Source organism: Hibiscus syriacus, unplaced genomic scaffold, assembly GCF_006381635.1.
Source record: "Hibiscus syriacus cultivar Baekdansim isolate YM2019G1 unplaced genomic scaffold, ASM638163v2 tig00110633_pilon, whole genome shotgun sequence".
Taxonomy (NCBI): domain Eukaryota; kingdom Viridiplantae; phylum Streptophyta; class Magnoliopsida; order Malvales; family Malvaceae; genus Hibiscus; species Hibiscus syriacus.
Genome location: NW_024062806.1, coordinates 750,228 through 763,815, shown reverse-complemented (window position 1 = coordinate 763,815; position 13,588 = coordinate 750,228).

Here is a 13,588-nt window from a genome sequence, read left to right as displayed (position 1 = left end):
AAAGAGAAAAAGAAATTTAAAATAAAATAATATGAAAAATAAAAGAAAAATAGAGAAAAAGAAGAAGATGAAGAATAAATAAAAAAATAAACCTTCAGATGTGCTAATTAATGGTAATTGTGTCTTTTACAGATTCGCCAACACATAGAAGATTTGGGCAAGTAAATAGAGAAGATTTCGAATATATAAGAGTTGATCAATCGATTAAAATAACTAACAAATGCATATTGGACCGAGTCACAAGATGACCAAAAAAGAGGGCTCTCATTCAAAAAAGAAAATAGACTAAAATCACATTATTGCACACATTTTAGGCATAAACGGGATCATGACATTCATAAAGGCATGATAATAAATGTAACTGAGTACTTATAGGTCTTCCAAAAGAAAGTTAAGGGTTGAAGATGTTGAAACCTCAAGATTCAAAGTCCCAAGAAAGGAGATGTTCAAATGACACTCGAGTCAAGGCAGATTCCCATATATGGTGGCTGCAAGACAAGTTTCCACAGGAGAAATTGATTTTCAAAGATTCTCCCAGATTTTAAACCTTCGGGATTGATTTTTTAAATTCTCAAACATACACTAACAAGTGGTAATGTTTTCAAATTCATATTCTTGAAGACAAATGAAGCAAATCAAATTCGATTCAATCTTCCTTGAAAAGCAGCATAGTGGATCAAAAAAAATTTAGTCTGATCTCCCATAAAGTGTAGTGGAGCAGATCCTCATTCTTTCAGATTTGGTCTTCCTGAAGAGCAGTGAAACAAATTAAGTTCGATTCAATCTTCCCTGAAGAGCAGCAAAGTAAATCAAAATTTTTCGAGATTTGATTACCCAAAAAATAGCATAGCAGATCAAATCCGACCTACCCTGAAGTTACAGTGGAGTGGATTAACCTTTTAAATTCCTTATAAATGGACAAATATGACAATCCTTTGATCTTTTCTCTATTCTCGTTACACGATAATGAGCAAAAACGGCAATTGTAGATGCTTATTTTGTTCGGGGATTTCATTTGAGTTTTTGTTTGTGTATATATATATATATTAGTTTTGCTTATATAAGGATTAGTTATTAATTATTATTACCATTAGTATTAACTATATGTTATTAGTTATATATTTTCAATCAAGTAGGAATTTTTAAGTATCATACTAGTGTTAGTTATATATCTTATTTTGCATGTGTGTCTATATATGTATATATTATTATTAATTAGCGTCATTAGTTAGTACGTTGTTAGCTATGATTATATATATATAATGTTATTAACATGGGAAAATTATTAGTTACTATTATTATTGGTTATTTATAGGTTATACTATAATCGGGGTGTATGTCAACATATTATATATCTATATATATTATATTATAGTGAGAATGCAAATAAATAAATAATTAATGTTAAATATATATATATATATATATATATGAAGAACGAAAATTAAACATAATTACTAACTTATATTTCATATGTTTTTACAAGCCACAATCTAAAGCCCAAATTAATTATAAATAATCCCAATCGATTGGAGCCCAAAATGTAGAAGCCCAGTAATGAAAGGCCCAAGAAGCGATGGCCCAACTGTTAGGGTTTGGAGGAAACCCTAGATTGCCTCATCAAACTCCCATGTCACCAGATAATAGTCGTCATATCTGGATAGATCTGACGGCCCAGATTGGTCTAGAGGATGAGACCCCTTTAGGGTTTGTTTACCCAAATGTGAAGTTGTCACCGCCAATGTGTTATAACCGTTGGATCCAATCAGTGATCCAAAGGTCCAGATTCAACCCAGTAAAGTGTCAAACCGTTTAGATTTATGCGTGCATTGGACACGGGCCTCCCAAGCCTCCACGCACTCGTGATCTAACCCCTACTACTATCCACTACTTTACCCGAGCGCCCGCACAACCCTAGTAGACCCCTTTACCGCGACAATGCCAACTACAGAAGGGAGAGGCAGAATTCCTTGCTCTTGATGCATGCAAACAAACAAAATGTAAAAGAAAACATATTAAAGGAAAATAAAAAGCACGTATATGAGGAAGAATCATCAGCAAAAAAAAACAGTAGGGGAGAACAAGAGCAAAAAATGATGAGAAACACATAAGGAAAAGAACGAGTTCTTTTTCCCTTCAACAACCGAAAAACAAAGGAGGGGGTCTCTTTCTTAGGAGAGAGCCGCCAAATACCCAAGGAGAGAAAAACCCCATAAAAAAGAGAAACAACACATTCATTGTCGGAAAAGCATCACCGTCGCACTCTGGTGTTAAAACTTCACCGATTCGTCGAAGGTAATAGTTGAATGTGTCATTTTTCAGGGTTTGAAGGGATTATTTCTTCGAGGTTTTGGTTACTTTTAAGGTTTGGGTTCGAAGGGTAGCGTTCGATGGCATTTTATCCCCTAATCGGGGATTTTAAGCGACGAAGGCCATGGTGGCTGCCTTGGCCAATAGAGGAAAGTGAGAGGGTTTGAGAGAAGGAAAAACGGCGTGGGAAATGGCTGGTTAGAAAATGATAAGTAGGGTGTGTTTGGTTCACAAATTGTAAGATTACCAGTAGGAATGCAAGATTATCAGGGAATATGATTACTGGAAATGTTGTATTTTGTGTTTGGTTGGTTTAGCAAGAATGTAAGATTACCGTGTTTGGTTAAAGGAATAAAAGATCCTTATTATATATTTGTTTTTTTAATGTAAAATATTTATATATTTTCTTTAAAAAATTTAAATTCATAAAATTTATATATATTTTTTTACAAAATTGAAAATATAAAAAGGTTTAATGAAAGGGTAAAATTTTATTTTAACCCCTGAACTTCATATAAAAGTTTAATTATTTTTTTTTGTAAATCTAAAATAGTTTAAGGATAAATTTTTAATTTAACCTTCGTAGAATTTTTATTATTCAATGACAGAAAAATGATATTTTTTAAAGAAAAATAATTAAGGGCATTTTAGTCCAAAACGTCGGTAATCCAACAATACCTAAGGAAAGGGAGGTAATGACATTCCCAATAATATACCCAAAAAATCTACTATTGGTAATAAAACATTTTCGGGAATGAAATTCCCGACCAACAAAACATGGGAATGTGGATTCCATTCCTATAGAAATCTCACATTCTTTGATCCAAACACCCCCTTAGGGTTATCATTTTAGCCTAAGTAAGGCTTTAAGTGGGATCCATGAAATGATGACGTTTTGGGGAAAGGACCCCGTTTCAGCGCTTAGGGTGGGATATTTACTGTATAAACCATCTTGGTTTTTGCTCTATTCGATATTGGTCCTATTTTATGATTTTTGAATATCTGATTTCATCTCCCTGTTTATGCGCCTTATATTTTCATCCCTGGATTGAGTTATTTCAAATTTTCACCTGTTCTTTGTATATTACATGTAATTTTGTTAAGTTGTATTTTAGTCCCCTACATGTTGATTGTTTTATCCCGATTTGACCATCGTTCTTTTGTTCTTTTTGATCCAAGTGCATCATTTTTCTCTACTTCGTGTGCATATTCATCTCTAGTATTTTACCTTTGTAAGTCAAGCAATTTGTGTTGAATCCTTTTTGTCGTTAATGATTCATTCGAATTTAGAATGTATATATATATTTCATAAATCCGTGTTGTATATATGTGGTGGCTTTCTATATTCTATATATATGTGTGTGATATATATATATATATGTCGCAGCCGTCTTTTGGGTGGGCCCGAAATTAGGCTTCGACTTGAAAAAATGTTAGAGCATTCACCGATCATTTAAAAAAACATTATTTAGGTTGATCAGACACCATCTTACATGATTTGCGTCTTACCAGAAATATGTCGGATTCGGGAGTCGGTTACAGTCAATGAATGATTAACACTCTTGAACTGCCCTTTCGGTACTAATTAATTTCCAGTTGTCTTAATTAAGAAAATTGTAATTTAAATTGAAAGATAAAAGTTCGATTCAAATTACTTACTTTTAATGGATTTAAAAGTGCACTCTTAAAAAATAAAAAAATGTTAGATTGGTAAAATAACATGTTGAATCCAAAAGAAAAAAAGTGTATGTTAAATTATGACACTTTGAACACATAAGGAAAAAGGAAAATATAAATACATGCTGAGAAATTAACAAAATATAAAAAAATAAAATAAATAAAAACAGAATAAATCATACATTAAAAATAAAAAGTGAAAAATAATGTAAAAAGTAAAAATTCTATTGAATCAAACCGAAAAGACTAATTGTGAAATTAAAGATAAACTATTACTATAATAAAGAAATAAAGTAAAATAAAAATATAAAGACCCTAAAAAATAGCTAAATAAAAAAGAAAATAAGTAAAAAAAGCTAATGTCCAAATAGGAAGAAGAAGAAAAATGATAAGATGCATAAAATAAATAAGACAAAATAAAATAAGAATAAGAATAAAAAACTAAAAACAAAACAAAATTAAATAATGAAATTAAATATCATAAAAGAAAATAAGAAAAACAAAAACAAAATATATATATAATATAATATAATATAGTATAAATAAATAAATAAAAAAGAGAGAAAAATAATTAAAATGAGAATTAAATAAAAAAGGGACTAAATTAAAATTAAAATAAAATAGTGGGTAAAATACAAAAGGAAATCGGGGTAAAATTTAATTAAATGGGCAAAACAAACTCTAAAAAGAAAATGAGAGATCGAAACTGATATTTGCCATTTTTCGAAAAACACGCGGGTTAATGGGTCGAAAACAGGGTTGGTGAGTCATTATAAAACCCAAAAATTTAACAAAATGTTTCATTATTCCATTTTTTTAAACCGATCAAAGCTCCCTTTAGTTTTCTCTTTACTTGTTCTTCAAGTTGAAGAACACGACTGCTTGGGTTCCTGGCGACCATAATTCGGTCACCATCGCCTCGTCGGCCGCTGTTCATCGGCTTGAAACCAAAAAACAATTATAGTTTTTCGAAAGCTTTTCTCCCCCTTGTTTCAAAAATCTAGTTGGTTTTTGCAAAATAGCCTCGGGGAGGGCTAGATCTAAGAAATATCTTTCGAAAACCATCCCCTCTTTTCATCAGTTTTTCCCTTTTCACATGGGTTTTTCGAACCAAAAGAAAAACATAGAAAAAAAAGACAAACATCGGAGCCAACAACACACCAAGAACCAAAATGAGATAGGTAAAGGTGATACCTTTTATTGACGTTTTCTTTTGTATACAAGTATGTTTCTCTTCCAAATGTAACTTATTTTCCCTTTTGTTTTTTTAGGGATTTATAGCTTTACAAATACCCTTTTCCAGTTCAGTTTAGAGTCCTAATTAGGCTAGGTTATTGAGTTTATTGGTTTATCCTTCCGAAAATAGTCTCTCCCTAAGGGATAATGTCTTCAAAGTCAATCGAAAAATAAAGGTTGTGGTCGAATCCCCCTTGCTCGACTGCTACATGGGTTTGGGGTTATTAGAAACTCTAAATTGATTTCTGTTGTGGACCGTTGGATTTCATCTTGATCCAACGGTGGAGATGCAAGCGGCTGAGAGCATAAGGCAGAAACCCTAACCTTGTTGGGTCTATACACATGGGCCTAGTAGGTTTTATTTTCGGGTTAGACCTAGCACAAAATCAAAAGAAAAAAAATAAGAATAATAATAATATATATGTATTATAAAATATAAATACAATAGGTAATGAGTATGTATATATACTATGTAGTACAAACATATAACTATATAATAATGTATATGAACATATAGTATATTTATACTATATAGTATAAACATACACTATATAATATAATATATGCGTTATACCATATAAACATATTTATAATACACAATATAAATGTAATATAATAATAATATATACAAAAGTTCGGATGAAAATAGGTGTCTATAGCTGCCCCTCTTTGTCCTTTTTCATGTAATGAAAAATAAGACAAAGATTAAAGGACACAAATTTTCGTTCGGTATTAAGGGGTCATTTAATCTAATATCCTCCATTGTGGAGTTGAAAATTGACTCTGATATTGCAGTTAGGAATAACTCCCTGTAAAATTATGTTGCAAATGACTCATCTGTCGCGAAGTCGAGTCAGTCTTGAAATGATATCCTTCTTCATGAAATGAAATCACGGTTCGGAATTTGAATAAGAATGTGACTTCTTATTGCCAAATCGTAATCAACCTTGGTCTTTTCCTCAGTTTAAAGACCTCGGTCTGAAAATTCAACTGTAAAGTAGTTCTTTGACACTACCGTGTGGTTGATAGGCCCTCGAACTGAATGAAATCAAACTCGAAAGTTTTCGTTAACATATAGCTTTTCTCGACTTAAGCTATGTTGTACTAGGCTAAGAGATTGCCCCAGATCTTCTTCCTGACTTAAAGACCTCAGCTTAAACTTTACCCAGAAAGTAGTTCCTTGCTGTCATCGAGCTGAATGAAATCGAACTTGAAGGTTTTTGTTGACAGATAACCCTTTTCGCCTTAAGCCATGCTGTAAATTTGATATGGCCTTGAGCTTAATGGAATCGAACTCGAAGGTTTTTATTGACAGATAGCTCTTCTCACCTCGAGCTATGCTGTAAATTTGATATGGCCTTGAGCTGAATGGATTGTTGACATATAACTCTTCTCGCCTTGAGCTATGTTGTAAATTTGATATGCCCTTGAGCTGAATGTAATCAAACTAGAAGGTTCTCGTTGATAGATAACCATTCTCACCTTGAGCTATATTGTAATAGGCTGGGAGATAACCCTATATTATTGCAGATGACTCATTTGTTGTGAAACTAAGTCAACCTACTTGGGCACGATATCCTTCATCGTGAAGTTGAAATCGTGGATGGCTATTTTGCTGTGAAGTTGAGCTTTGAATTGGATGTCATTCGTTGCAAAGTTGAAATCCAAAATCACATTTCTTTTGAGTTCAATATCTTTCACAGTGAAGTTGGAATTGACTCTGAATGAAACTGGAAAGTTATTTGTTGACAGACAACTTTTCTTGGCTTAAGTTGTGCTGTAAATTTCCTCTAAATGATTGATGGCCCCTCTTCGCGGGTCTAAGCTGATCATAATTCTTTAGATGACTCCCCTTCACGGGAAAGTCAAATGGTAAATTCTGCTAGCCGGATACCATCCTTTGTGGAGTTAAAGTCTGGCTTGAAGGCGTTAACTGAAAGCTAGCCACTCGTCATTGAGTTAAGCTGAACTGGATCCATTCGAAATTGGCTCTCAAACCCGTCTGAAGTTCATTATAAAATCGATCGCTCTTTCAATTGGTCAAATTGGTTGAGGTATAGCTTCTCGTTATTGAGTTAAGCCACTACCATTGACCTTTTTTTTAAGGTGCTTTTAAATCGATTATTTTTCATCTTGAAGTTGAAACTTGATGATGTAAGGCGAATCTACACGCTTTGATGGAAGAGAGTAGATAGCCTTATTGTGTCCCGATCTAGGATTGACAAGTACTGATGTCCTTGAATTTATAAGTTCGGGCTACAAAATAAGATAAGAAAATAATGATTAATAATGGAATTTAATAAAGGGGATAATAATATAAGTAATGAAAATAAATAATAAGAATGAAATGAGATAAATAAAGGATAGAGATGGCTGCGGAATTGATGGAAGAGATGGATGATGTTGATGATGAAATGGCAATGGTGGTGATGTTGTATCTCAAACACGCCAAAGAGGAAACTATGCTATGAAACACAATCCCGGTCTTCACAAACTTGCTTGAGGGGTGGTGATAGTGTCTTCAACCCACTAGATATTAATCTAGGAATTTTGGAATCAAAATGGAAGGAATGACACCACAAGTATAGGAACTATACTTGTTTAATCGATAAAGTTCACAAAGAACTTTGAAGAGAAATAACTCATAAGAGTATATTTTATATAAGAGATGAGATGCTTACAAATGAAATGACAAAGCCTATTTATAGTTTTCAAAGGGTTTAGGCCGAATAGGTACATGATGGTTCGGCTATGCATGAAACCCCTTTGAAAATACATGACTTTTAAATGAAAATACATGATTTTAATGAAGATACATGCTCTTGGCCGAATAGTAAGGTGTTGGTTCAGCCTAAAGATGTTTTGAATGCTTTTGGAAGTCATTTGGGCGCCAAAATGGAGAGGAATAAGTCTTTGGCCGAATAGGAAGCATCCCTTGGTGTTTTGGCGCCTATTTGATGTCACATGGAGTGCACATGCTTGAATGATGCACATGGTAGCCTACTTGAACGCACATGGGTCTTCTTGCAAGGTTTTGGTGAGGTTGCAACCATAGGATAATGTCTTGAAGTCCATGGAATGAAGATGGCAGCAACTAGGCGTGACTTGGCTTCCAACATGCATCTAGGTGTCATGGTCTTCAATGGGCAGCAACTTGTCATGAAATGTCACATTTGTGGAAGGTAACTTTTCATCATTTGAGCTACTTCCCATGTGTATGAGCTGAAGATGAGCTGGTCATAGGTGAATTACATGAAGATGAGTCTTTGGCCAGCTCCTTGTGAAAAGGCACCTCTTGGAATGACAACTCTTCACGAAAAGATACGAATCCACAAAAATTTACTTAGACCATATTTGAAGTACTCTGTGTGGTGGTGGTGATGGTGCAACTCTCCAGCTGAAATGAGGTCTCTAGCTAGCTCAAAAGTCCAGCTCAAGTGAGCTATGAGCTCGGGGGTCAGCTGATAACTTTTCACCATTTGTTCTTCATGATCTCCCGAGTCATCCTATGTAAGTTTTCCTAGATCCTTATCCTTAGTTAAGCTCAAATGTAGCTCCCAAGTGTTGGCCGAATATTCCTACATGCATAACATAAAGAAATAAACTAAGTATATAAACTATATAATGCATATAATATAATGATGTGCATATTATAAAGATGTGAACTATAGGTTATAATAATAACTCATGCATCATATGATAATGAATGAATATTAATATTATAACTATAGATTATATACATGAATATCAATCAATGATACAAACCATAGGATATAATGGATGAATGCACATACTATGATAATTCAAGTATAGTCTAATGTGCAAATGTATGCTCATAATAATATATATAGTGCATAAATAAGTAAATATAAGATAAAGTATGGTAGAACGCCCTTATATTGAGTTTGATGGTTCTTTAATGATGTGAGTATGTCATGCAGAAAGTTGGTGCTAAACAAGATCACATCATCCTCCCCTTCTTTTTGGGCGATTTTTCCTCAAATCGAAAGATGACTTCTCCAAATTGTACGCCCATTCAATCGTTGCTGGTTTGTTTCCATAGATCATCTTTATGAAAGGATTCTTATCAAGAGTCATATCCCTTGAATAGGTTCCTTGAATGTCCATGACCTGAAAAGATAAGAAACTTTCATAAGTAAGAGAATTGTTAATTATGAACAAGTGAAAATTGTACTCCCTGTTCTCATGTTTTGAATAGCCAAAAGTTATGTCATTTGAATCACAAGACATGTTATTTTGAATGATCACTTCTTTTTGCACTCTAAAAGACATATTCTTTGGTTATTCAAAGATCACTTCCTTTAAATGAAAAGTCATATCTTCTAGTACTTGAGAAGATAATTCTCTTAAGCTTCCAAGGATCACCCCTTTTGGTTCCTCCATTTGACAAATTGAATCATTTGGAATATCTCCTTGATCCGACACATCATATTCGTTAAAAAGAATATGTATATCTTCATCTCCACTCTTTGAATCATCATGATGGTTTGTGGAGAGTCTTAACCTTTGAAACTTCTTGAAATGCTTGAGTTCAATGCACCAATCAAGCTTATAATGACAAATGATCTTGTCATTAACGTTTGGTAAGATAATACCATGCACATAACTCAAATTCCTGCAAAGTAAATCAAAGTTAAAATATAAGAAATTATTAACAAGATGAATGGAAACATCAAACCAAGGTGGATGTTTAATAGGAGTTGGTTGCTTAATGATGGAGAACTCCATTGGTTGTTGAATTCCCTTCAATATGTGCAATGTATTTGGAATGTCAACAACTAAAACTCTTGGCACTTCGAGTGACACTTCTTTTGAAATATCAAGAGACATGTTTTGTGGATCACCAAAAGTCACATATTTTAGTTCTCCAAAACCATGATTCTTGAATCATCTCTTTGAAAAGACATGTCTCTTGAATTGTCCTGCAAAACAAAAGGAATAATAGGTGAAAGAGTAATGTTAGATAAAATTAATTCTTCACTCTCCTCTTTATCTCCAACTCCATTCTTTTCAATTCTTTTATTTGCAATCCCAACTTTTTCATCATTTGAATTTTCCTCCAAATGTTCTCCTTCAATTGCATTGTCTTTAAGTTGCTCGTTCATTGCTTTAATGCTCCTTTTCAAATGAGTTTGATCTTCATTCACTCGGCTAGGAGATAATGGAGTCCATATGATTTTTCTTTCATTGTGCATGAATGAATATCGATTGGTGAATCCATCATGGACAACCCGCTTGTGAAATTGCCATGGCCTCCCTAAGAGTAAATGACTCGTATTCATATGTACAACGTCACATAGAATCTCTTCTTTGTAACTTCCAAGTGAGAATGGCACAAGTACTTGTTCAGTAACCTTCAATTCTTCATTGCCATGCAACCATTGCAATTCATATGGGCTGGAATGTTTAATCGTTGTAAGCCCCAATTTGTTCACCATGTATGTGCTTGCAATGTTTGTACAACTTTCTCCGTTAATAGTTACAAGACATACTTTACCATTTATATGGAAATGAGTATGAAATGCATTCTCTCTTTGTTGAATGTTATCCATTACTTGGGAAGAGGAAAGATCAAGTAACATTGTTAGTGAAATTTTTTTTGAAATGTGAAAAATAGGACCTTACCAAATTGCACACAACAAAACCTCACGGTTACTAAAAAAAATTGTGATGTCACTCCATTCAAGAACTCGTATTTCACTCGGGAATATGTTTTTGGCTTTTGTAATTCCCCTTCTGATCTCACCCTCTCAGTAGCCTTTTTTCACTCAATTTCTCTTGCTAAGTCCTTTGAGGAACTTACTCAATATTAGACAAGTTAATTCTTTCCTTGTGTGCGTCGGCTGCAAATAAGGTTAGGGTAGAAAGAATAGAAGAAATGGAAGAAAGGATTTAAATGTATTAAAAGATAAAATGGTTGAAGACAAGGAAAATGAAAGTATAAAAAAAGGAAGAGGTGACTTACAATTCAAAAAACAACACTTACTGCAACCTTTCTTAAGAAACAATAAGGTTATCTTCTCTTAGTATAGATGGCCTCTTTGATGTTCTTGTAATGGTAGAGCACTTTCCTTGGCTTGCTTTCTCTTTTTGAACTTCTCTTTTTCTTTTCTTTTCTTCTTTTCTGATTTTTCTCTTCTTTTTGCACTCCAATTTATTGAAGGAGTCTTTTTCTCTTTTGAATTTCTTTTTTTTTTGCTTTGCACGCCAATGACACTTTTTTTTGTCAATCCGACTATGCTCTGATTACCGCTTGATGTAAGGTGAATCTACACGCTTTGATGGAAGAGAGTAGATAGCCTTATTGTGTCCCGATCTAGGATTGACAAGTACTGATGTCCTTGAATTTATAAGTTCGGGTTGCAAAATAAGATAAGAAAATAATGATTAATAATAGAATTTAATAAAGGGGATAATAATTTAAGTAATGAAAATAAATAATAAGAATGAAATGAGATAAATAAAGGATATAGATGGTTGTGGAATTGATGGAAGAGATGGATGATGTTGATGATGAAATGGCAATGGTGGTGATGTTGTATCTCAAACACGCCAAAGAGGAAACTATGCTATGAAGCACAATCCCGGTCTTCACAAACTTGCTTGAGGGGTGGTGATAGTGTCTTCAACCCACTAGATATCAATCTAGGAATTTTGGAATCAAAATGGAAGGAATGACGCCACAAGTATAGGAACTATACTTGTTTAATCGATAAAGTTCACAAAGAACTTTGAAGAGAAATAACTCACAAGAGTATATTTTATATAAGAGATGATATGCTTACAAATGAAATGACAAAGCCTATTTATAGTTTTCAAAGGGTTTAGGCCGAATAGGTACATGATGGTTCGGCTATGCATGAAACCCCTTTGAAAATACATGACTTTTAAATGAAAATACATGATTTTAATGAAGATACATGCTCTTGGCCGAATAGTAAGGTGTTGGTTCGGCCTAAGGATGTTTTGAATGCTTTTGGAAGTCATTTGGGCGCCAAAATGGAGAGGAATAAGTCTTTGGCCGAATAGGAAGCATCCCTTGGTGTTTTGGTGCCTATTTGATGTCACATGGAGTGCACATGCTTGAATGATGCACATGGCAGCCTACTTGAACGCACATGGGTCTTCTTTTAAGGCTTTGGTGAGGTTACAACCATAGGATAATGTCTTGAAGTCCATGGAATGAAGATGGCAGCAACTATGCGTGACTTGGCTTCCAACATGCATCTAGGTGTCATGGTCTTCAATGGGCAACAACTTGTCATGAAAGGTCACATTTGTGGAAGGTAACCTTTCATGATTTGAGCTACTTCCCATGTGTATGAGCTGAAGATGAGCTGGTCATAGGTGAATTACATGAAGATGAGTCTTTGGCCAGCTCTTGTGAAAAGGCACCTCTTGGAATGGCAACTCTTCGCGAAAAGATACGAATCCACAAAAATTGACTTAGACCATATTTGAAGTACTTTGTGTGGTGGTGATGATGGTGCAACTCTCCAGCTGAAATGAGGTCTCTAGCTAGCTCAAAAGTCCAGCTCAAGTGAGCTATGAGCTCGGGGGTCAGCTGATAACTTTTCACCATTTGTTCTTCATGATCTCCCGAGTCATCCTATGTAAGTTTTCCTAGCTTCTTATCCTTAGTTAAGCTCAAATGTAGCTCCTAAGTGTTGGCCGAATATTCCTACATGCATAACATAAAGAAATAAACTAAGTATATAAACTATATAATGCATATAATATAATGATGTGCATATTATAAAGATGTGAACTATAGGTTATAATAATAACTCATGCATCATATGATAATGAATGAATATTAATATTATAACTATATATTATATACTTGAATATCAATCAATGATACAAACCATAGGATATAATGAATGAATGCACATACTATGATAATTCAAGTATAGTCTAATGTGCAAATGTATGCTCATAATAATATATAGTGCATAAATAAGTAATATAAGATAAAGTATGGTAGAACTCCCTTATATTGAGTTTGATGGTTCTTCAATGATGTGAGTATGTCATGCAGAAAGTTGGTGCTAAATAGGATCACATCACTTGACTTTAAAAGCTGCAAAAAAATTATATATGCTAAAAAATGATATATGTGATGCTCTTAAGTATGCCTAAAATGTATACAACATGAATTAGCTCTTGTTTTATCTCCTGGATGGATCCTTATTTTTGTCTACTGGTCTTGTCCTTGGAATCGACCATGTCCCGTTTTCTTATATGGTTGTTGACATTGTCACAAGTTCTATCTGATCATTCAGACTATTTTCTTTCAAGAATGTGATATGCTCCATTATTCAGCCATTGTTTATTCCTTCTT